This window comes from Saccostrea cucullata, unplaced genomic scaffold (genome assembly GCF_032062105.1).
Source record: "Saccostrea cucullata isolate Sc308-1 unplaced genomic scaffold, CSIRO_AGI_Scuc_v1 ctg11157, whole genome shotgun sequence".
In the NCBI taxonomy this organism is placed as follows: Eukaryota; Metazoa; Mollusca; class Bivalvia; order Ostreida; family Ostreidae; genus Saccostrea; species Saccostrea cuccullata.
The window spans coordinates 14815-22085 of record NW_026923471.1 but is presented as its reverse complement, the minus strand read 5'-3'; the positions used below and the strand labels follow the sequence as shown (position 1 = coordinate 22085).

The 7271-nt window shown below is 35.7% G+C and overlaps 2 pseudogenes; one reads left to right on the top strand and one right to left on the bottom strand.

Moving 5' to 3' along the window:
• Nucleotides 1-3478: 3478 nt before the first annotated feature.
• Nucleotides 3479-4131, top strand: LOC134264087 (uncharacterized; annotated as a pseudogene).
• Nucleotides 4132-4951: 820 nt separating this feature from the next.
• Nucleotides 4952-7014, bottom strand: LOC134264085 (putative nuclease HARBI1; annotated as a pseudogene).
• Nucleotides 7015-7271: the final 257 nt, after the last annotated feature.

Sequence of the window (7271 nt, the reverse complement as noted above, 5' to 3'; positions counted from 1 at the left end):
ATATTAAGACGATTAATTGAGCTTGCATATACATGTACGTATAGCTTACCATCAATAAGTGTACAGACATGACGTCATGTTTTGTCATCGGAAGTACTGTCAAAATATGTATTACACACAAGAACCAGATGCGTACTTGTCCAAATGAAATTTATCAAGTAGTTCAAATTCAAAACAAAACTAGAACCCACTTCAAGTAGGTAGTGTCATAATACCAACATAACTCGTTTGATTAATGGTTAATAACACTGTTTTAAGGTTTAAGAAATTGTGGTTCTTACCCATCCACCTGTATAATTTTTTAAGGAGGCTAAATTTAAATGTGCAGCATAAAAGCCATATATTTACATGTAAAAAATGTAATTACTTGATTAATTAATACTAAATAATAGTGTTCGAACAATTAGTATTCCGAAGAATAAAATGTTTAAAATGCTTTACCTCTGAAGCAGCTGCAAATTGTACACCAGCATCTGAAATATAAACCCAGTATATAACAACAAGTTTTGTCATTGTATATATCTTGTAATAAGTTCTGAATGTACCTCTTTATATGGAAAAGTAACATGTAGCAACTGAGGAATATTCATACTTTTCTGGTATAGTTCTATTTGGTCAACGTAGGATTTATAGTACTTCGGAATCGAAATGCTCTAGCATCATTTTTAAGCTTTATTAAATTATATGATATTGAAACATGTATACAAGAAACGTATGTTGGTCAAATAAGTCAATTCTGAAGTTACTATATGTTTTATAGACAAAGTGAGGCCAAACTAAACTTCTTAACTACCGGTTGGCACTGCATGTACATGAAATTCTGTACTAAGTAAACTGACGCTGAACAATAATATCATTGAAATTTTTTAAGCGATGTATCTGCTCAATTTGATGAGTTTTATATCTTTCTTTTTAAGTACGAGGGTCATTCAAAAAACACATAGAAATTGACCTCCATCCTCAAATTTATTTTACAAATTTAAGATCAACACATTTTCTTATGTAAAAACATTTATTATGTCGGTGTGTAAAGTTTCATTCCATTTGATAAAATGGTACTCATGTTAAACAATTTTATAAGCTTAATGTTTTGTCACCACCGAGCACGGTTAACAAAACTGTGACGTCAAAAACAGCGTCGAGAGCGTTTCTCAAAAGTACTCTGCTTTTTCATTTCATACACGGTTAGTAGAGTCTTCCCCATTCATAACATAGGTAATCAGAGATTACAGAGCTCACCTCAACGAATGTTGTCTTTAAATAAGGCAAAGTCACACAATTAACCAACAAAAAATGTACATTCCAAAAATGAAAATATCTAAGCAATTTTGATCTGATACTTTGAAGTAGACCAACATAAAAAATTTAAAGTAGTTCTTCATGAAAATGTAATTCAGCATCTAAAGCAAATTTGAGTTTTCATCTCTTGATGCAACATTTGTGCAAGTTTGGTTTATACAATGTTATAAAAGCCTTAATGTTTTTTGGTAATAGACCTGCAACCATAACTTTAACCTGGTCTATTATCTGAAAAATATATATGTCGAATTCAGCATCCGAAGCAAGTCCATTAGTGTGCATCCTAAGATGTATCGTCCATGCAAGTTTGCACATTATAAGGCTCATAGTTAATTGGAAATGAAACATACATCAAAAACTAACATTTTCACTCATCCACAAAATGTAGGTCAGATTCAGCATCCGAAGCAAGCCTGGTAGTATGCATCCTAAGATGTATCATCCATGCAAGATTGGTCATTAAAGAACTCATAGTTACTTGGAAATGAAACCTGCACCAAAAACTTTTACTTGTTCACTCAACCGGAAAATGTAGGTCAGATTCAGCATCCGAAGCCCGGTAGTGTGCATCCTTAGATTTATCATCCATGCAAGTTTGGTCAACATAGGGCTTAAAGTTACTTGCAAATGAAACCTGCTCCAAACACTTTAACCTGTTCACTCAACTGGAAAATGTAGGTCAGATTCAGCATCCGAAGCAAGCCGGTAGTATCCATCCTTAGATGTATCATCCATGCAAGTTTGGTCAACATAGGGCTTATAGTTACTTGGAAATGAAACCTGCACCAAAAACTTTAACCTGTTCACTCAACCGGAAAATGTAGGTCAGATTCAGCATCCGAAGCAAGCCTGGTAGTATCCATCCTTAGATGTATCATCTATGCAAGTTTGGTCAACATAGGACTTACAGATACTTGGAAATGAAACCTGCACCAAAAACTTTAACCTGTTCACTCAACCGGAAAATGTAGGTCAGATTCAGCATCCAAAGCAAGCCTGGTTGTATCCATCCTTAGATGTATCATCCATGCAAGTTTGGTCAACATAGGACTTACAGATACTTGGAAATGAAACCTGCACCAAAAAACTTTAACCTGTTCACTCAACCGGAAAAAGTAGGTCAGATTCAGCATCTGAAGCAAGCCCGGTAGTATGCATCCTTAGATGTATCATCCATGCAAGTTTGGTTAACATAGGGCTTATAGCTACTTGGAAATGAAACCTACACCAAAAACTGCACCAAAAATGTTAACCTGCTCCAAAAACATTAACCTGGTCATTCCTTTGCTAAAATTGCAGCATCTGAAACTTTGACTGGTACAATGAAACACACTAGAACCATCTTCCATGCATGTCTAATCAATATAGGACATAGAAGTACTTAAAAAGAAAACTGCTCCAAAAAACTTAACCTTAACCCGGGACGCCGACGCCGACACCGACGCCGACACCGACACCGACGCCGACGCCGACGCCGAGGGTATTACATAAGCTCCCCCAACTTCGTTGAGGTGAGCTAAAAATCGGATCTATAACACCAGACACCTAGTTTGCTTAAGTTAGATTGTCAAAGTTTTCAAATTCTTCACCGCGTAACTTTGGTTTCACAAGTTCCGCAAAAGTGAACCACACCACGTTTCACGATGTTACTCTGTTGACAAGATTTTTAAATATAACCTGGTCTTTGCAGACAATCCATCGTCCGATTCAAAGTCTCTAACACTCTAAAAATAGTCTTTTCCATTATAAACAATTGCAAGGCTCATTTTTATCTATTTCCTGGTTCCTCAAGCATTCTCAGAGTTTGTTTTAAAAGTTTCCAGAATGCAAAACAAAATTCTATCGCTACTCACTGCTCTGTGACGTCCTCTGACGTCGTCGTTTTTTGCTGAAGTAACAGAACAATACTTAATTTAAATATTTTAATTTTATTTTGTTGAAGCGCCATTTATTAGAGGTGTGACTACAGACACTATAAAGTATATAATGATTAGTAAAAAGCTCAATTTTGACCCCGCTCCATGACCCCATTTTTGCTGTCTTGAATCTTTGAGAATTTTGCTACGAAAATGAGCAAAATGGGCTTTCGTAACTGATTTGTCTTATCTATGCCTGCTCAATAAATGCAAATTTCTAAAGACATATTTAAAATAAATTAAGAGGACATGTATTGACCCAGGTAAAGAAAAGATTGACATGTTGAGAAGGCCAAAGACAGGCGGTGGTCCGGCGCCTTCTTCCCTAACAGCTTCCGAGGACGCATTGATGCAAGCCTTTGAAGGGCGACCACAGATATGCGGACTGCCGGATGGAATAGACACAGACGCCACTGATGGTACAAACAAAAATAAGATGAAGCTTTCTATTTCAAATTTTGCTCAACCTTCTTATTTCACAAAAATTTAAAATTCTGTGTATAAGTTTAACAGAAATTGACAATGGCACGGCTTCTGTCTGTACATCTTCTGCCGCCTGCACATCTTCTGCCGCCTGTACATCTTCTGTCTGTACATCTTCTGCCATCCCTGAGTCTGCTACCCCCAAGACTGCAGCCACTGGCCATTAAGTCTCTTCTAAAAAGCCAAAGAGAAAAGGAATCAAGGATGCGTATGAAGAAGAAGATTTGGAGAATATGAAACTGGATAATAAAAAAATTAAGCTCCAAATTGAGAAATTGATAATTGAAAAGCAGAAACTACAGGCAGAAAAGGAGTTCATTGAAATTAAGAAGGCGTTTTTGGTCCGTCAGTTCGAGGAGCGATATCCAAATTCGATTATTTATACAAGTAATTCAAGTCTGGGTAATGAATTGTAACATTAATTGTTTCAATTACGAGTGTAATTTTCTTGGAAAATTTAAATGTACATGACTGTATTTAAGAAAAAAAATACATGAAACCTATAATACTGGTAAAAATAAATACTAATACATATAACTTTAACATTTATCTGTTACATTATTGCCAAAAGCTATTTTTAAGGCATAACAGCATTTAATACTGTGTTGTGAAATCTTATATCTTATCTGGCGAAGGGTACCTGTAAAATGTGAAACGAAATAAAAATGAAATGAAACAATTAAAACGCCACATCTTCCGAAACGAAACGAAATCAAGGCCTAACGAATAGAAATAAAAACGAAACCTACCGAAAGCAAACCAAAGTATCAGAATTACAAGCACTTCGGGTATGGACCCCCTTTCCATGTAACTTGGTCATCTATATAACTGTTTAAAAAAAATTAATTATATTGTTATAAAAAAAAGAGAGAATGTTTAAATTGTACATTTATGTATGTTGAAATGCCCCTCGGGGCCCTTAACTGGTAAATAAAATATCTTGTATCTTGTATACATGTACATGTAGACGAATAAGGACTGAAAATGAGAGTAAGACATAAAAATTAGAAAATACTACATATACTGAAATATTATGCATGCATAGTATGCTCGCATATATTTGCAGCTCTCAGCAGTTCCTTCGTGTAAATATATACATCACTACTAGGGAAACATTTTGACAGTTTTGTTTCGTTTCGTTGTGATTCCGTTTCGCTTCGGCAGATTTCGTTTCGCTTCAGTTCGTTTCGTTTCTATTTCGTTTCGCAAAGGTACCCCTTTGCGAGTTTTGTATAGGTAATAAAATATTTTACTTAAGTGAAATACGTATCCACTATGTGATTGCGCATGTTTAATCCATCACCAACTACATGTAATGCATTGTCGTTTCCACCAAGCAGTTGAACTTCATCTTGTCTACAATCCACGATATCACCCCTGTCTATTCCAATGTTGTGCAATATTGCACACGCAACGATGTACCTCGTAGCTTGACGTGGGTCTGTCCTGATATAGAATGAATTACAAATTATTTCTCCAATTAACGGTTGTTGATTTATTCTTTGTCCCGACTGACAAAATGAAATAATTGAATGCAAAATACTGACTAAGTTCAACGATCTCTTTTAAACAATTTTTTTAAATTATTCTTTTTTTTTTATTTTCAAATGCCAAATACCTTAGTACCCCTTGTAGGCACGAAAATCTGCGCTTCAAAATTCCAAACGTTTGTTCCACTAGTACCCTTGTTTTACAAAGTGATGCATTGAATCTCTGTTGTGGGACAGTAGAAGGATTCAGAAACGGTGTCATGAGATACCTTTTACACGGATAACCAGAATCTCCGAGTAGAAATCCGTTACATTCACCTATTAAGATGTAATACAGAATTACACTCTAAAAAATACAAATAATTTGTTGGTTTTGTGTTTTTGAAATGATAGGAAAGTGATTGTAAAACAAGTGCTGTACCATTCTCAAATTTCTGACACAATGCAGATTCGCGCCATATTCGGCTGTCGTGAACGCTGCCAGGCCATTTCGCACAAATACTTGTAATTCTGAAGTTGGCATCGCAAACAGCCTTTAAAAAATTTAATATAAAACGAAACATAATTATACAAGGACAATATTGAGGCTGCTTGATTTTTAAAATGTGCGTTAATTAATCGACAACATCAACATGCACAGAATTGATGGGGCAACCTCCAGTGTTTTACAGTAATAAGATTAATGAAGCGACTTTGAACCCCCCTTCTTTTTATTTAACAAGTAGGATTTGGACAACTTTTTTCTTGAATGATTAATTCTCACTCTAAAAAAAGTCTTAAATCCGTGCACATTTTTTTAAACATCGCAAAAAATATACCTGTACGCTCAACGAATGGAAACCTTTACGATTGACATAATCAGGTTCGTTGTCATTAGGGGCAATAATTCCAATAAATGTGCCATCAACACACCCTAAAACGTTTGGAAATCCTATAAGAAAAGATCAAATTAAATCAAAGCATGCATGATAAGTCTAACTCATTTTTTTCGGATTTAAAAAAAATAAATAAAAAGGTAGGTCTATATTTTTTCTTATGACACATGAATAAAACTACATAAACCGTAACCGTTTGTGTAGTTCTATAAGTATCTCTTACATGTTGAATGTTTTCAAACCATAAAAGCCAGTGCCGTCCGTATGAAAAAAAAACAAACAACTTTTTTAAAGTTATTTGAGTAGATATATTTCTTATTATTTGAAATGTCATGCAATCTAAAGAGTACGAACACATAACAGGCACCTAAGCCTTTGAGGTAGTAAACTTGTACGAGTTGTCTGTTCATTGGAGTTGTCTTTCTTTGAAAAACAAAACCGAAAGTACAATGCAGACGAAAAATGAAATGGACATTGATAATTTGATTTCATTGGGAAGATGCGGGTTTTTTTTACCTGCTATTTTCAAAAACTGTTGTTTTGTTTCTCTGGCACGGTTACCCTTGGGGAAGGTGATACAATCTGCCAGCAAATGAACTATAGCATCACAGACTGATCGACAACATCTTCCAGTAGTTGTTTCAGACACTCCAATGCTGTCCCCGACCAGTCTGTGAAACGCCCCCGTTGCTAGGAACCTCAGGCAGGTGAGAATCTGCAGGATTGGAGGTAAGGCGCTGTTCGTCGTCGTATTATGCATAATTGCTGGACTGATTTTGTCCAAAATATATAGGATAGTTGGAGAGTTCTAAACCTATACCTATCAAAAATCTCATCCTCAGAATATATCTCTAATGGATTCATTCGGTCTCGTATTACTCTTTTTGAAATTCTACGAATACGTCGCATTTGTCGCCTGCGGCGCCGTTTATGTCGTCTGTGAGCAGCCATTTGTCGTGCTTGAGTATTTACTTGAGAAAGGTAAAGATCTACCTCCAATAATTTGAGTACGTAATCAAATTTTTGACTCGAGTATGTACTCAAATATTTGGTGGCGGTGACTTGAGGCTGAGATTATGGGTTTGAGCATTTTGTCAGAGTTGAGCCTGAGTTTTATACTCAACTACTTTTGGTGGCGGCGGGGCCAGGTCGGATATATGGAGACAGTTTCTCAAGAAACTTTTGAAAAATTTGAAATCACAAGATTT